At 46.7% G+C, this 16843-nt stretch overlaps 1 pseudogene; it reads left to right on the forward strand.

The window, feature by feature from the left end:
• The first annotated feature begins 9119 nt into the window (after positions 1-9119).
• On the forward strand, positions 9120-15175 carry LOC147971964 (oligopeptide transporter 5-like; annotated as a pseudogene).
• The last annotated feature ends 1668 nt before the right edge of the window (positions 15176-16843 follow it).

Genomic DNA, 16843 nt, shown 5'->3' on the forward strand with positions numbered 1-16843 from the left:
GGCGGCGGACCGGCAGGCGGAGGCGGCGCGAGCCCTTCGCCTTTGGAGATTCGGGTGAGCTAGTGGCACTTCCGGGTCGTGTGGTTGGACGGCTTCGCACCGCTGTGGAACTTGCACGGGGCGTCGAGAGTCTGCTCATAGGAGAAGGCCGGCTGCCAAGCCGGCTTGCCGCCCCTCTGCTTCTTGGGTGCGGGCCGCCCTTCGGGCTGCTCGTCTTCGACTGTGGCCACCTGCCGACTGGTGGAGGGCGGCACGGGGCCCTTGCGCTTGTGGTCGTTCTGGTGTGGGCGTCGGCTGGAGTCTCCAGCCGGTGTCTTGGGCGCCGGGTTGAGTACCTTCCCGGACGCGTCTACCCGGAGTTCGGTCTTCATTGAGGAGTCGGCGGTGGCGTACTTGTCCTCTATGACCAAAAGCTCGTCGAGGGTAGTCGGCTCGTCGCAGAGGAGCTTGTGCTTGAGGAGGGTGCCTTCTCGGCACCCGGCAGTGAAGTATTCTATGGCTTGCACCTCGTGCACCCCTTCGCAAGAGTTGCGGAGCTCAGCCCAACGCGTGAGGTAGTCGCGAGTGGACTCGGCGGGGCCTTGTACGCACAAGGAGAGCTGTCTGGGCTTGGGAGCCCGCTTGTAGGTGCTGGTGAAGTTGCGGACGAAGGCTTCTGTGAAGTCTAGCCAGCTGTTGATGCTGTATGGCTTGAAGTTGTTGAGCCAGGTCCGCGCCGTGCCCTGCAGCATGAGGGGCACGTACTTCACGGCAACGCGCCTGTTGCCGTTGGCTATGCTAACCGCTGTGGAGTAGTCGATCAACCAATCTTACGGCTTCACGGAGCCGTTGTACTTGGGCGTGTCTCTTTGGAGCGAGAACCCTTTGGGGAAAGGCTCATCGCGGATGCGGGGGCCGAAGCAAGGCGGGCCGACATCGTCTTCTTCTTCCAGCGCCAGGGATCGCACCAGGCGGTCGATCCGATGGCGGGCGTCGTTCTCGTCGACTCCTTCGCGGCGACCTAGCCGGCCGCTGAGAGTCGGATGCGCAACAGGCGGTGGGGTGGGATATCTCTCTCCACGGGGCCGAGGCGGAGGCGGGTGCCCCGCCACTCCACGGCCCGGGGTGGCCTTCTGCGTCTCGCTCGATGGAGATTCGGGTTCGGCTACGGCTGGCAGCCGACTCTTTCTCGCGCCGCGCGCAGGTTTTACCCGTAGTCGGCGTCCGGGACGTCGCGCCGTGATCTCGGCGCGGGGGAGGGCTTTCCGCGCGGGCATCGGCTTCGTGCCGCTGCGCGGCTGCATCAATTAGCTGCTGGATGCGTCGGGTCATGTGGGGGAGTTCTTCGCCCCCCCAGTCCATCTAGCTCGTCTACTGCTGCCTGGGCGGCGCGCAGGTTCTCGAGTGGAGTGGCGTAGACTGGGCGGTCAACTCCCAGCGTATTGGCGACGACAGCGCCGCGCTGTCTGACAACGCCGGCCCGGCTGGGCCCGCCTGGGGGCGGTGTGCCAAAGGCGGCGCGGTCGGCCTCGCGTTGGTGGGCCTCAGTGAGGCGTCTCATGGAAGCCAACTTTCGGCCCTTCGCGAGGAGGGCGAGGCAGCGAGCCTCCAGTGCTTCAGCGTCGGCATCGGCCGGGAGGGGGATGGACAAGTCGTGGACCGCCGCGTGCGGGGCGTCGTGGGCGCTCTCGTCAGAAGCGTCGTCGTGGCCGATGACTATCACCTCAGTGGTGACAGCGTCGCAGCTATCGGCCCGGGGAAGCGGGTCGTTGTAGATTGTGACGTCTGTGGGGAAAGTGTCGAGTGAGGCCGTGTCGGAGTCGACAGACATCGGATCGGTGGAGCCAACCGACTACAAGTCCACAGCAGGCTCGCCGGAGACGTGGAGCTGGCCGAGGAGGTTGATGAGGTGGTCGGTGCCCGCGTCGGAGGCGAGCTCGTCGGAGATGAGGGTCTTGTCAAGGAGATCGGCGAGGCCGCTCGCCGCACAGACGTTGGTGACGCCTTGCAGCGCGTCGTGGCAAGCGCCATCGGGCGTGCCGGGCTGGCTACGCTCGCGGGGGAGGAAGAGGGTTCCCATCCAGAACAGGTCTCCGGATGACGGTGCACCTGGCCCCACGGTGGGCGCCAAATGTCGGGTGATAGGTGCGACATATGCCAACGGGTGGCTTATCATTGTGGGAGCCAGTAAGACATCGCCGGTGCCTGGAAACGGGATGAGGCGAAGACATGTACGCCGGCGAATCTTACCCAGCTTCGGGGCTCTCCATGGAGATAACACCCCTACTGCTGCTCTGCGGGGTCTCCGCATGGTCACTAGATGAACAAGTAGCTACACGATGCTCCTTGAGCTGTTCGGCGAGAGGAGGAAGAAGGGCACGGCTCGCTCTCTTCTCGTCCCTATGTGGTGTCTAAGACTAGTAGGGATCAACCCTTTGCATGGGCGTCCCGGGGGGTTTATATAGGCCTACCCCCCGGGGTACAATGGTAATCCGGCTGGGCGTGGGGCCCGACCGTCTGTGTCTACACTCGCCGGCTTCTGCGCCGGCTGCTGGGGCCCGCCGGCTGGTGGGTCCCGCCGGCTGCCGGTTCCTTGGTCGACAGGCAGGCCCCACTGTCCAGGGCCTTGTCGGCGGCTGGTTACTGTTGCTCAATCCTGGTGACGAAAGCTTCGCCGAGGTGGGCGTGGCTACAGTGCCACCGTCCGGCGGGTGATCGCTGTAGCCTCACCGCGTCTTGTCTTCTTAATGGGGCGTCTCCTTCGAGGGAGGTGGCAAGCCGGCTGTGGGGAGCCGGCTCTGTCTTGGGCCGACTGGGGGAGGCCTGGCCGCCTTCGGGTGTCTCTCTGCCCGAAGGGGCCCACCGCCCGTGGGCCGCGCTGGCAGCCCGTCGTGGATGACATCAGGGTCAATGTGGCAACAGTGCCGCGCCGGACGGGTCATGGCCACCCGTACGGCGCACTGTGCCAGGCGTGCTCCGGGGTTCGGGGGTGGCAGGCTTCACTGTAGCCATGCCCCGTCACATCGCCGTAATGTGGATGCAGACTTCGAGGGTACGATCCTGACCGCTTTGTGTGAGCCGGCATCTTGGAGTCGGCCTTCTCGCGGCCGGCTTCTCGGAGCCGGCCCTCCCGCGGCTTTCTTCATGAGGGCTAAAGTCGGGTTGCCTTCCGATAGCCGGCCTGGGAGACAGCCGGCTAGGGGAAGGCGGCCCCATATCTTGGATTCTTGAGGGCCGGATCGGCTCGTAATTTTTTCGGAAGGGCTAGGGGTGCCGGCTAGGCTACCCGTGGCCGTTTACTCCAACATATATTAAAGTTGTTGTTTCATTTGAACTGAACCATATTAAAATTCATCCTTAAAACATGGGTAAATCTCTGAATTAATTGGTACTAGATCTTAAGAAACATACACACAAAAATATGTTCATCTCTAGAAAAAGAAATCTTAATCTTTACGCGCCTGCATGTACTCAATGTCACATGTAAGCACTAGCGGCACACACCTAAATCCTCCCCTTCTTTGTTCCCTCCTCTTGTTCATGTTGTTCTTGAGTGAGGTCGGCTTGATGCTGGATTCCGGCCGCCCTTCTTCCTCTGTCTTCCATCAACGCTGCCAGCTAGACTAGGGGAAGGAGGAGGATACCTACCAATTAGTGAGGCGGTCAGATCTAGATCCAACTTGCTTTCCCCCCTTCCTCATCTTCCTGTAGTTAATGTGGTGAAGTCGATGTAGGGTTGGATAGAGCCAGCCGGTGGCTCCTATGTTGGCACCTCTCGGCTAGATTTGTGGTGAGGCATTGCTTCGGCCACCATCACTCCTAGAACCCCCCCCCCCCCGATCTAGATCCAACTTGCTTTCCCCCCTTCCTCATCTTCCTGTAGTTAATGTGGTGAAGTCGATGTAGGGTTGGATAGAGCCAGCCGGTGGCTCCTATGTTGGCACCTCTCGGCTAGATTTGTGGTGAGGCATTGCTTCAGCCACCATCACTCCCAGAAACCCCCCCCCCCTTCTTTCTTCTTATGTCGGGAGGCCGATCTAGAGGCCACATCCTTAATAAGCTTGTTATCCGTTAGTCATGATTTTAATTTTTCTTTCTTTGAGTCCTTCTGTGAGCTTTGTAATGTCATTGTCCTAATATAAATTAAGCCACGGGTCTTTCCGGGCCCCTCTACTCTTAAAAATAATGCCACATGTAATGTAGCAACTCTTCAATTTTATACCAGAGAAACAATTACAATAAATAGATAGACCTTTTAGAAGGGAGATTCATTTAGGCTATTTGTTTCAGTGTAGTTGTATCCATCATCATAAAAGTATTTTTCGCAATACATGTTCTTGGGTGGAAAGCTATGATGATTACTATTACATTAAGTTTATGCCCCTCATGATAGAAAAACACTTTAAATTTTTCTAACCACGTGTTGACGAAAATTGGGTGGAAAAATAGCATGTTGCATTAAGAATTGATGATTATGCACGTCGGACAAGAGCAAGTAAGCACTAGGACGGTGGGTACATTTATTATCCTACTTTAAATAGGGTTAGGTTGGTCCCTCCAACCCCCCCCCCCACCCCACCGCACACATGCACGGTAGGTTGAAGGCAGCTGTAATAAAATGTGGGTGGACACTTATTTTAGAGGAGATATTCAATTAATAAATGCATTTCCCATGTGTCCACATCGTAGTGTCGTTGATCTCAAGTCTGCTTATTAGGGCATGTACAATGGTTGATAAGATAGTCTTATCTTAACTTTTACATGTAATCTAGAGAAGACAAAAAAAGAGTCTACAATGGGTCATCTCGTAGCCTTATCTTCAATAACTAGAAATTCCTAAAAACATGGTGAGATATATTGTGCTAAGAGATCATCTCTTGTCTTCTCTTAAATAAGAGAAGACAAGCCTTTTCTTATGAGTTCTCTCTCCTCCACCTAATCATTTATCCTATGTGGCACTCCTAAGATAGAACCATTGTACATGCCCTTAGAGTCCTTGGAGATAGTATCTTATACACAAATAAGTTGGCAACGAAATGGCACTTCGGGGTCATCAAATACTTGAAATTGCTCAATCAACGAGCTGGCTTTGGCAGCACTGTGCCACCTAAATCTATAACTCATTGTACTACATACAGATGTTTTATCAATGTCCCAACTTTTTTTTTAAAGGCAAAATTTACTGGAATCCTGGAATTCTATATATATATATATATATATATATATATATATATATATATATATTCCACAACAACAAATATACTAATAAAGTACCATGAGATGAGATTAAAATATGTATTACTTGTTATTAAATTTATTTAAAAAATAAGGAAGATAATATTGTGCAATATTGATAAAAGTTGTTATTGTATTTGATTAGTAGTTCATTTGAGAAGCTAATACTTTATGCTTGATACTACATTGTTCTCCCTTCTTTCATTTATTTGGGTTATTTCGGTTTGCCAACTGTTTTGTAGTTCTATAGCATATTCTTGCTTGATGCCATTTTGAAATTGATGTAGGAATCTCCATCAACAAGCCAATCATGAGGCATTCTAAAAAGTAAAAATATTGTACACGTAGCTTGAGGGACCCCTGCACTATTTACTTGTTGAAAAAGATTGTACATGTAGGCCGGAGGATCATTGTAAAAAAAGAATGATAAAAAACGTTAGTATATAGCGGACCTTTCTTGAAATTAAAGTCGTCAAATAATCAGATGGTACATGCAAATTGCTTGGCTTCTTTCACAACTGCTTGAATCCAGGGTAGGACCACGCTGTAATAATTAGAAAAAAAACAAAAAGTGAATAAGTATGAGTAGTTCAACCAACCAGCTTTTACCATCAATGAGTAAACGCAATTGTTAAACATTTTTGCATGAACATTCCAGAAAACGTGTTCTTGTCAATTCATTGATATACAACCTTTTTGTATGGGAGTAATTAATCGGATGCAACACACGGTTACATAACGCCTAAGGACTACACCAGGCTGTAGAGACCGTTCGAACTAGTTAGTGTATATAAATTTGACATAGGTCGAGCAATAAACCATCAAGTTTTTTCCACATGGTTTCCCTTGCTCGTGTGTATATAAGACCAGAGACGAAGCCACGATTTGAGCATAGGAGGGGCGAAGACAATGGCAGAAGATATTTTTTTCCCCTTAGGCTAACCCTTTACACTAATTTCTTAATAGAACTAACTCGCCTCTTACAATGATAAGAGGGAAAAGGTATATATATAGCAAACTAATAGAAAGACAACGACACAAGAGACGTAGATTCATGAAATTTTATTGCTGGCATAATTGTTTGATTAAGAGTTTGCATAACAAGTAAATTATGTTCCGGCTACTACCTTGGTTCTTGGAATCCCCATATTCATCATTTCCTCTGAAGGGAGATGATTTGGATATAACCACCTCATGCAATCAGTAGAGAAAAATTATTAGATATCATGTATTAAGAAATTATATATGTTTGAAATTAAATACTGCTTGCTTACGCTATGGCATCAATTTAAGTGTTTAGTCCTAGTTAGGATTAGGCTGGTTCCCTTTGTCAGGTTGCACATCATTTGCAGTAACATCATATTTCGATAGTTGAGAGCTTGGACCAACTGGGCTTAAAAATATATGAATTGATTTCGCTCTCTTCCTCTTCATGTCTACACAAGCACAAATAAATAACTGAAAATGATATAATTTGGTTCTTAATGCCTACAGTGTATGATTATACTTCTATAATTTGTAAAGGCGTAAACTAATCTGATGTGAAAATAAACTACCTTTTCCCCTCATGTTGTTGTGTCCGGCCTGCCGGCAACCTGTCTGTGGTCCGTAGATCGACGTATGTTTGTTCTGGCATCCCCTTCCCTTCTCCGTTTTTAGATAGCGGCGCGGCAACACGCACGATGGAAAGATCCGACCGTAACAGACAGTCCCTGACGGCTTGGAAACGAAGAGATTAGTAGCGACAGATATTTATTTTAGATCTGTGCGTGCGTGGTGGCTGCAACTAACAAGCATCTTTGTCTTCCACGATAGCCTTTTTCTTTTGAAGAGATCACGATGGGCTTGCATAGCAGGCGCCCCCTATATAGTGCGTAGGGCGCCCCCTAGCGCCGTTGCGCGCACCCCCATAGCTCACCTGCACGCCTTCTGGGCCAGCCCATGTGAGGCACGAGGTCCCCAAGTTTTTTCTCTTTTTTTCTTTTTTTCTTTTTTCTTTTTTATTTTCTCCTTTCCTTTTATTTTTGTGTTTTCGTTTTTCTTTCCTCTTTACTTTTTTATTTTTTTCTATTTTTCTTTTCATATTCACGAACACTTCTTTTATTCGTCGAATTCCAAAATGTTCAATAATTCAAAAAATGTTCTGAGAATTCAACTCTTTTGTTCATTGGATTTAAAAAATATTTATCAAAATTCAAAAAAAATCACCGACCTAAAAAATGTTCATTAATTTCAAGCTTTGTTCATCATTTTTGAAAAATGTTCATCAAACTAAAAAATATCATTGATTTCAAAACAAAATTATCCATTTTTTCATCAAATAGAAAAATAGTTCATCATTATTAAAAATGCTCATATAAAAAGTTCATCAAAAATTAAAAAGTTCATTCTTTTGAATCGTAAACATTTTTTAATCCAAGAACTGTTTTAAGAAAATTCACAATATTTTGAATTTGAGAACCAATACTGATTTATTTCAATATAGAATAAACCAAAAACAGAAAATAAAAAAGGAAAAGTAAAAAAGGGAGCGCCCGCCCCACGCATGGGCCGGCCCAACAGGGCGCAGGGGTGCGTGCTGCCGCGACTGGCGGCGCAGTGGACTTTGTGCTTTTAACTTGCAAAGGAACTGCACATGAGCTCAGGCTTCACGTTAATAAAAAGGCTGAAGAGGGATAGAGGGGCGAATCGATCTACGATCAAGTGCACACACAAAAGTTTTCTCAAAAAAGAAGTGTGCATGCATTTTTTTAGTGCATTTTTTTGACGCTGCAACGGCAGCCTTATGCCAGCCTAAACCGTATATTAATGAAGCATCAAACAATTATATCAAACTTACGTGACATTGCTTATGTAGCAATGCGGTCCTGCTGTATTGAGGTTGGGGTGATTTGAGAGGCAAATTTTAGTGCTCTACTCAAACTTTTTCCATGTGATTAAGCCCGCATCGTTTATGTAGCAATGCGATGGAAAGCTACGACCATTCTACCTGATTCTCTGGGCGGTTAGACTGTTTGGACCACTAGCGGTGACTGTACCATCGTTGGGGCAGGGAGGCCATGAGCGATCTCTTAGTTTAGCAGTCCTAGGACAAATGGTCAAATGTTAGATGCCACTTTTATAACTTGCATAAAAATTTCCCATGCACGGTCTATTTGAACTTTATGGAGACCAGCCTTTGATGGAGCAAGTACTGCTGACTGTGCCAACAACACATGATCTAGCACTCCCTACGCTGACATTTAGAGTATGGATCATATTCGGATCGCACGACACATCATGATATCTGTAGTCAGTCTATTTTTTTTTAGAGAAAAAGGGCTCCTGCCCCGGTTCCATTACTTAAAATGAAACCACAGAATTGTAGTCAGTCTATTGACCGGTTGTAGATGGAGGAGTAAATAATCAAGTTCTTCCACATATATAGATTCCCTTGTTCATGTGTATGGGGAAAGGGACAAGTGCATCTGGTAGGGGATTCTGCTGTATCGTGGGTGTGGGGATTAGATGCCTGATTTGTAGAGTTCCACTCAAACTTTCCTTATGCTGAACTGTTAATATGGTGATGCTGAAGAAAAAGGTAGTCATTCTGCCGGGTACTCCAAATTTGATTGTTTCTGCCACCACCAGTGACTGGCCTTTGTTGGGGCATGGAGGCTTTGAGCAAGCTCTTAACTATGAGACGCTGGGAAAAATATGGCAAATCTTAGCTGCCGCTTTTTTATAAGTTTTTTATATGCTTGTGTTGCTAATGTCTAATATTTTCCTTACATGGTACCTGTTAACTTCATGAAGACCAATCGCCGATAGAGCAAGTACGGCTGACTGTGCCAACAAAAGATGATCCAACACTCCCTACGTTGACATTGAGAGTATGGATCATCGGGATCACAGGCTGCATCATCATGTCTTTAGTCAGTGTAATGACTGGTTTTCGTCAGAACCCAGTTGGTGCCCCAAATTTCGTAGTTACAATATCGTGCTACTCTCTCGGAAAGTTCATGGCATCAGTGCTTCCATCCAATCTAAGGGTTCGAGGAACCAGAATTAAGATTTCCATAAACCCAGGTCCCTTCAACATAAAGGAACATCTACTGAGTACGGTGATCTTCAGTTCTGGTTTAGGAACCATGCCAGCAGCAAATCTTTATGCTGCCACAAGGGCCTATTTCAGGATATCAATTCACCCAATGGCATTCTTCTTTCTCCTACTCACGACGAATGTAAGCATGAAACATCCTCCAAATTTCTGGACCATATATCTTAGCATTTTATTTACTGGAATGAATCCGAAATTATGTGTACATTGTTTTCACTTCTTTCACTAATATTTTTAATAAATCATTGTCAAGAAGGATCGTGTTTACTTTATGTTTTGTGTAATACGACTTAAAGCTGATTTCTTATAAACTTATTGATATTTACATAGAGTATTATATATGGATTTGCTGGCTTCTTCATAAAGCCCTTTGTGAATCGCTCAGAGATGTGGTGGCCTGAAGTACTATCAGACGTAACAATGTTCAGGTTTGCCCTAGCATTTATGCCCACTTGCTTAGTCCAGTATTTTTACTTTATCCTAATAGCGTTGTCATATTTACTAAACTTAGGGCATTTCATGAGAAGGATGAAAAATCAAATGCAAAGCTATCAAGAAGCCAATTTTTCTTCATGGTCTTTGTCATTAGTTTTTCGTACTACATCATTCCGGGCTACTTCTTCCCTTCTATTAGTGCAGTGTCAGTTGTCTGCCTAATTTGGAAAAGATCTATCATTGCTCAGCAACTTGGCTCGGGGTTAAATGGTTTTGGGATTGGTTCATTTGGCCTTGATTGGTCAACATCTACCAGCTACACTGGAAACCCTATATATTACCCTTTCTTTGTCATTGTCAACACAATGGTTGGATTTATTATATTCATGTATATTGTTGTCCCTTTTGCTTACTGGTCAAATTCATTTAAGGCAAAGAGTTTTCCAATTATCAGCCCAGAAGTGTACGACGTCTACGGTGGTAGATATAACTTGTCCAGGGTATTGGATGGAAGTAGTTTTCAATTTAAGCAAGATGGGTATGGAAGTTATTCAGAATTGTACCTGAGTATTGCACGAGCATGCTCTATTGGATTTGGATTTGCAGCTCTAGCAGCATCTCTTACAAACACTGTACTCTCTCATGGCAGGTATGGAAAGTAACATGATCCATTTTATATATAAATTTGTTGCCTTATTACTGGAAGAACGTTTTTCAGTTGAATAGTTTTCCTAAGAATTTGTTAGCTCTTTGTGTTTTTTCTATAGCAACCTCCAATTTAAGCCTGCAAATAGGTGTCACCATACAGTACTATGTAACTAGAATTGTATACAATATATTACAATTTTGTTGGTACTAATAGCTACATACAACACGTTTATCCGTAGGCAATCGGGTGCGCTATTCCATTCACAGATGGATGCCTTGTCAGACTTGAGTAGTTCAAATTCATTTAACTTGTATCTATTTCTAAAGGTATATGTGATGGTAATATACATTATCTCTTCCAGATGGAAATATATGTGATTCGTTGTCTATAATTGTGGGAACTAGCCCCCCTAGGCAGCGAATAATTGTTTTATGTCATTAGAGAATACAATTTGTGCCGTGCGAGCTCCTGCTTCCTATACTTGACATTCGTTAAAGTCAAACTGTATGCTAGATTCAGATTTTGCTATTATAATCATACTTTGCTAACCATCTCTTTTATATATGCATGTTTATTTGCCAACAATATACATTTAATGTGTTGTGGCTAAACCATAGATTTTTTTTGAGAAAAGGCTAAACCATAGATTATCATGAAGGTTTCTTGCAATAGCATGCATCAAGATACTTTACCTGAGCCCAAATTTTCAATGTGAGCAGGTCATTTTGGAATCAATTAAGCCAATCAACTGAGGAGAGAGGCTGTTCTGATATTCATATGCAAATGATGAATAAGTACAGAAGCATTCCAATGTGGTGGTTTATTCTTCTTACAATATCAGTGATAGGTTTGGCAGTGTTCACGTGCGAAGGATTTGGAAATGAACTTCAACTTCCTTACTGGGGAGTCATGCTTGCGTGCTTGCTTGTACTTACGTTGGTACCCCCATTAGCAGCACTTCGTGCCACCGCCTGCCAGGTAGCTTGCTAAACTCTTTAAGTATCCGGTGCCATGAAATTAGCAAACCTTGTTAATTCTTAGTAAAAAAGGCCATCATATCGCAACAAACCTCTCGCGGTTACAAAAACATATCTCCATATGGTCATATTCTGAGAATAAAATGTACTCATTTGGTAGTCCATTTGGTGGCAATAAATTTACCAAGGAGTCTCAGTACCCTTATGAAAAGTTCTGATAGTTTTTATGCAAGGAAGACAGTTCATGAAGCAAAGTACCATAGGGATCAATCTTATCAAATTAAATAAATTCAATCTGATTAGTAGTAGGCTGTCGTGCACCCCAGTGCAGAACTGCTTACTTTGCACCCAAGGTTTTCTTATGTCGGAGTTTATGTAGTGTGCACAAATATTTATTCTCTTCTGACTCTAGGTGCACAAATAAGCATATGCAATGTAAGGTACAAGTCAAGGCAAAATTAGAAATTTTATATTGATATAGAGGTGTGACGTCCTTGTTTCTATTTCCAGTTTTATGTCACGTCAACAAGAAAAAAGTCCAATATACATTTCCTTATGTTCTTCTTGACTTCCTTTCTAAGATAAAATGTTGCAATCTAAAAATCTGGTGCAGAGACATAAAATGGAGTGGGTGTAGACTGTAGAGTAAATGTGTGTTCACCTGCGTACATAATTGTGCAAAACTGCTTTTTAGTGAATATTTACTCCTAGTAATAATAACTACACTTTTCCAGCTTCACAAACTTTTAGAAGAAAGGCATACTTCATTTACTATTCTTTAAAATTTGGATGTACGCAGTTACAAATAATGAAAACTTTGTATTTTCAAACGTTAATACACCAAACTAAAACACTTGGAAAGTTATCTAGGAGCAAGGCTAATAGAACAGCATGCTGATGGCTCTATAATAGTGCCACATCATATAATGCCTTCCGAAAAAAGTACTCGTAGTAGTTAGGTTGCCTGTAAATGGAAGTGGATCTTTGGAACATGGGGGCCAATGCATCTGAATTAGAAAAATAAATTTTAAAATAAAAAGAGTCAAAAAATCAGAAACAATTTTGTAACAAACATGGCATAGCGTAATACTCATGTGAAAAGTTTCACAGATTAATGACTCCCATGGTATTCTCGGCAAAAAAAAAATCAAGTCCAAAAAATGTGAATGCTAACTTTTATATAGTATCAGTCACAGAAGTCATTCCTTCGCGAAACTTTTCATGTGAGTGTTACACTAAGTCATGTTTGTTACATAATGTTTTGACTCATTTTGATATTATTTTTTCAATTCGGGTGCAATGGGACCAGAAACCTTTGGCTATTTCTGGGCTCTAAGTCAGCTATAGTATTTAATGGTTACATGTAGAGAGAGGCAAGGAAACATACGATGATTGGCATGTAGGAGGGATCGCCCATTTTTAGCCCTCACACTGGCTGCATGCTGGCTTTATTTTATCGTAGATTGTGCTATAGTCTGGCAAGCACCCCCTCCCTTCTCTCTCCTATCTTCTCTTTTCTTCAACTGGGATTTTGCTGATGTCCACCATCTTATAGCCTGATGACTAGAACCTATTATACATGCTCTAAGATTTTTCTTTCATCTCAAATAATTATTAATGATAACTATGCCATTTAATCTATGTTTTGACTTCTTACAAGATTTTGATGTCATTTTTGTAGCAACCGCCATTGAGTTTGTTTGCACATATCATCATTGGATACTTTTATCCTGGACGACCATTGGCCAATATGGTTTTTAATTTGTACAGCACATGGTGTATTGAATATACTCTAGGAACTCTTGCAAGCTTTAAGCTTGGAATTTACATGAAAATTCCCCCGAGAGAAATGTTCTTCGCCCAGGTAAGAATGGAAAACATAAAGTTCATGATAAGTTTTCCTACTGTATTTATTCGTATTTTTAACAGTCTGTGCATAACTGTTGTTTAGCTTCGTATATGTTCTTGACTAACCCCTCCCTCCCCTCCCGCGCCGCTCCCGCGCGGCGACCGGGAGGGCAAACCCCAGCGCCGCCAAGCGAGCTCTCCCTTCTCCTGCCCTCTCCTTGCCGCCGCCGGGCAAAGCCCGGTCGGCGTCGGCGGCGGCGGGGCATCTCCTCCCCACGCGCGGTGTCGGCAGGCGCGAGCGTCTGCATCGAGCGGTGGCGGCGCGCTGGCGGCGGGGCGTGACGGCGCGATGGCGGGCGGGGCGGGGGCGAGCGGCGCGGCCTGCTGCTCCCGCTGGCACCTGGCCGAGGCGTGGAGGCTGCGCGGGGCTGCCGGGCTGGCTCGGTCTGGCTCGGCCAGATCTGGCTGCGCGGGCACTGCCGGGGCTGCCGCCGGCGGGTGGTCCGGTGCTGGTATGCTGGGGTGGCGGCCCCAGGCTGAGGCGGATTCGCTCTCTTCTCCCCGGAGCGGAGTCCCGTCATGGTGGCTGGTCGGGAGTTGCGGCGGATGTGCGGCGGCGTCCCGGCGAAGGCGCTGATGTCCCTGGCCGTGAGGGCGGCGGGGATGCGGCGGGTGGAGGCAGGCAGGCACTGGTCTCCCTCGACCAGGGGCTGCGGTGGACGCGCCTACTAGGCGGCGTGGTGGTCTGCGGATGTGGCGCGGCGGCATTCGGTTCCCCTCTCCACGGTGATGGCCCAAGGTGGCAGCTTTGCCCCCCACTTCCAGTTTGCTGAGCTCCGGAGATGATGGGCGTGGCCAAGGAGAAATCTGGCGCGGCTACGGCTGCGGGTAACGGCGACGCTCGTGGGCGCCGTCTCCTCCCTGGAGGCGTTGTCATGGCCATGTCCATCCGCTCTACTGACACCGGAGGAAACTCTAGGCTCGGTTCACCGGGCCAGGCAACGGTGGTGTATCGGCGCCGTCCCCTTCTTGGAGGCGCTGCCTAGGTGCTTGGGGTGTCGTCCGGGCACGCGGCTGGTGGTTTGCCTCGCTTGCCTCGGCGGTGTGGCTTGGGGTGCATGGCTGTCATGTGCGGGATGTTGCTGTGGACATGAGCATCCGGGGTGCTATGTACTCCATCATCGATGCCTCATCGGCCATATCTTCTTCGAGTCGGACTAGCTCCCGCTGTCCACTGGCCGATCTTCTAGGCACCATCGGTGGAGAGTGCGTTGATCTAGTTTGGTTAGGTGATTTGTCGTGCTATGAGGTGTTTGATACCAGGGGATGCGGCCTGTGTGCTCTGTGTCCGTACTTTTCGCCATTGTTTGGCTTAAGTTTGGGCAAGGGTGTTAGTTGCCGATGTTGTCACGGTGATTGTGGGTGTTAACCTCTCGGGGTGGCACATTGCCGAAAGGCGTTGTATCAGTCGTCTTGGCTCTTCTTCTATGAATATATGATACGCATGCTTGTGCGTATTCGAGAAAAAAATGTTCTTGACTAAAACACAAGCCCAAGGGGGTTGGGATGGGGTGGCAAAGTTACTTAGGTTGAGACCCCAAACCCACATTTTAGTTTTACTATATGTCGGATGGACCAAGATCAGTTACAAGGGGGTGTTTTCAGGAGAAATAATAGAAATAAGGCGATTATTATATTATTATTTCTCTACGCGTGGGGAAAATAAACATTGCAGGGCGTGTTAGTGTACTAATCACATAACATGCATTTTATTAATCTCTCATTGGAGAAAGAAAATTGCAAGATCTCTGGTTCACGGGGCCTTGAAAAGCTACCAATTAATTACGTTCGCAGTCAAGCTGCGGACCGCCTCCTATTAAGTTGTTGGAATGGTCGCCGTCTTCACGTCTTGTCTTCTCAAAGTGTTCGATGTAGACGATGGTGACGATGTGATGAAATAGAAGGGTGGAGCGATACGTCGTCACTCCAGCAATACTTAGCCATATCCCTCCGACACTTCGATGTACGATGATGAAGATGGCTGGCCTTGTTAGCTCTGAGAGGTGGATGGCCTTCGCGTCATCTGTGTCTAACTGGTGGTGTCCGCCTCGTGGGCGTCGGACTTGGTGCCTTGCCTTTTTCTCGTCGGTTCCCGAAGATAAAAGTGATAGTCCGAGTGGGCAAGGTGCCTCCACATATCCATCAAAAAGACAGAGAACCTGCGTTGGCCTGGGCGCCGCATCCACACCAACCACACAGCCAGCCGAACTCATTGTTGTGTACCTGGAGAAAGCCTTCTCTCCGTTTTGGCATTCCCCTCTTTGTAGTCGTAACCTCCTCTTGCAGCCAACTGGCTCCAAAGCATGCGTGAGGTTGTTCGCCTTGGTACTGGGCACACAGCACATACAAACCAAGGAAACAACCGACAATTCCACAGGCCAGGCTAAACGGGAGTATGCCGCCCCTCAGCAAAGGCCCTCCATCATGAAAAACGAGCACCCAGCACAAGGACGGGTACATGTATCATGTAGCAATTCAGAGCCCATGGGGTCCACTTTGCTGGGCTCCCTGCTTACGTTGTCGGTATCATCTTATTGAGGGGAAGAAGGACTACTGAAAGGTTATATTTCTTTTTGAATGTTGGTAGTTTGTCTACCAAATTCATTGATCAGGGGGAGAAAAACGGGTTACAAGAGAAACCCAGGCGGGTGAGTCACCCAAAGCAAAGAAGAAGGAAAGTGGAAAATAAAAGAGTTAATACATGTTTTAGTACATAAACTTGTGGGGGTGGGAACAGTTTCATACAAAAACTAAAAAACCCCAAAAAAGTAGTACATAAACTCTACTGCCGTAACAAACGCATACAAATCTGTCCGAACTAGTCCGCGTGGAGTGCCACGTCAACAACCTGCATTTATCTAGAAACCCCCCGGACTTGTCGCAAAATTCAATCTTTCGTCCTCACTCGCGCCAGACTGAATAGAGTTAAACAAAAACACCCTCGACGGTTCAGATATACAGCTGACGCCCTCGTAACCCCTCCCCAAACCCCTCCCCTGTCTCGTCCTCGACGGCGACCCAGGGTGACACCGTCTTGGGCGTGGCGGCGCCGGCGATCGATGGAGCCGCGGCTTCGCGAACCAGGGGAGTTCCCTCCCGAGTACGGTATGTACCGAATCCCTTCCTCTATACCGCAATTGGGAACCTAATTGGCCTGGGTTTGGTTAGGTTTAGGTGGCCCAGATGATCAATCCATGTTCGTCATATTTAGTGCTGAACAGTAGGTGTTTCCTGTGTGGATTGGTATGAGCTTCCTGTGCGGATTGATGGTAGACTAGGTTTTTGGGGATCGAGGCTGCAATCAGGAACCTAATCGGTGTGGGTTTGATTCTGTAGTTGATGTGCTGCTGTTGTAGTTTGTCTGGTGCTGTTGATGGGGATTAAAGAGGTGATTTTAGCATTCAGATGCCGTTGAAGATACCAATATGGAAGTGTAGTTTGTCTACTACTATTGATAGGAATCCATGCCTCTGTACTGCTGTTTGTAGCATTGTAATGCTGTCCATGTGTTGAGTCCATGTCTGCTGATGAAAACTTCAGTTTTTAACTGCACATGTCTAC

The sequence above is a fragment of the Triticum urartu genome, chromosome 5A (assembly GCF_056163025.1).
Source record: "Triticum urartu cultivar PI428250 chromosome 5A, HENAU_Tu73, whole genome shotgun sequence".
Classification (NCBI taxonomy): Eukaryota; Viridiplantae; Streptophyta; class Magnoliopsida; order Poales; family Poaceae; genus Triticum; species Triticum urartu.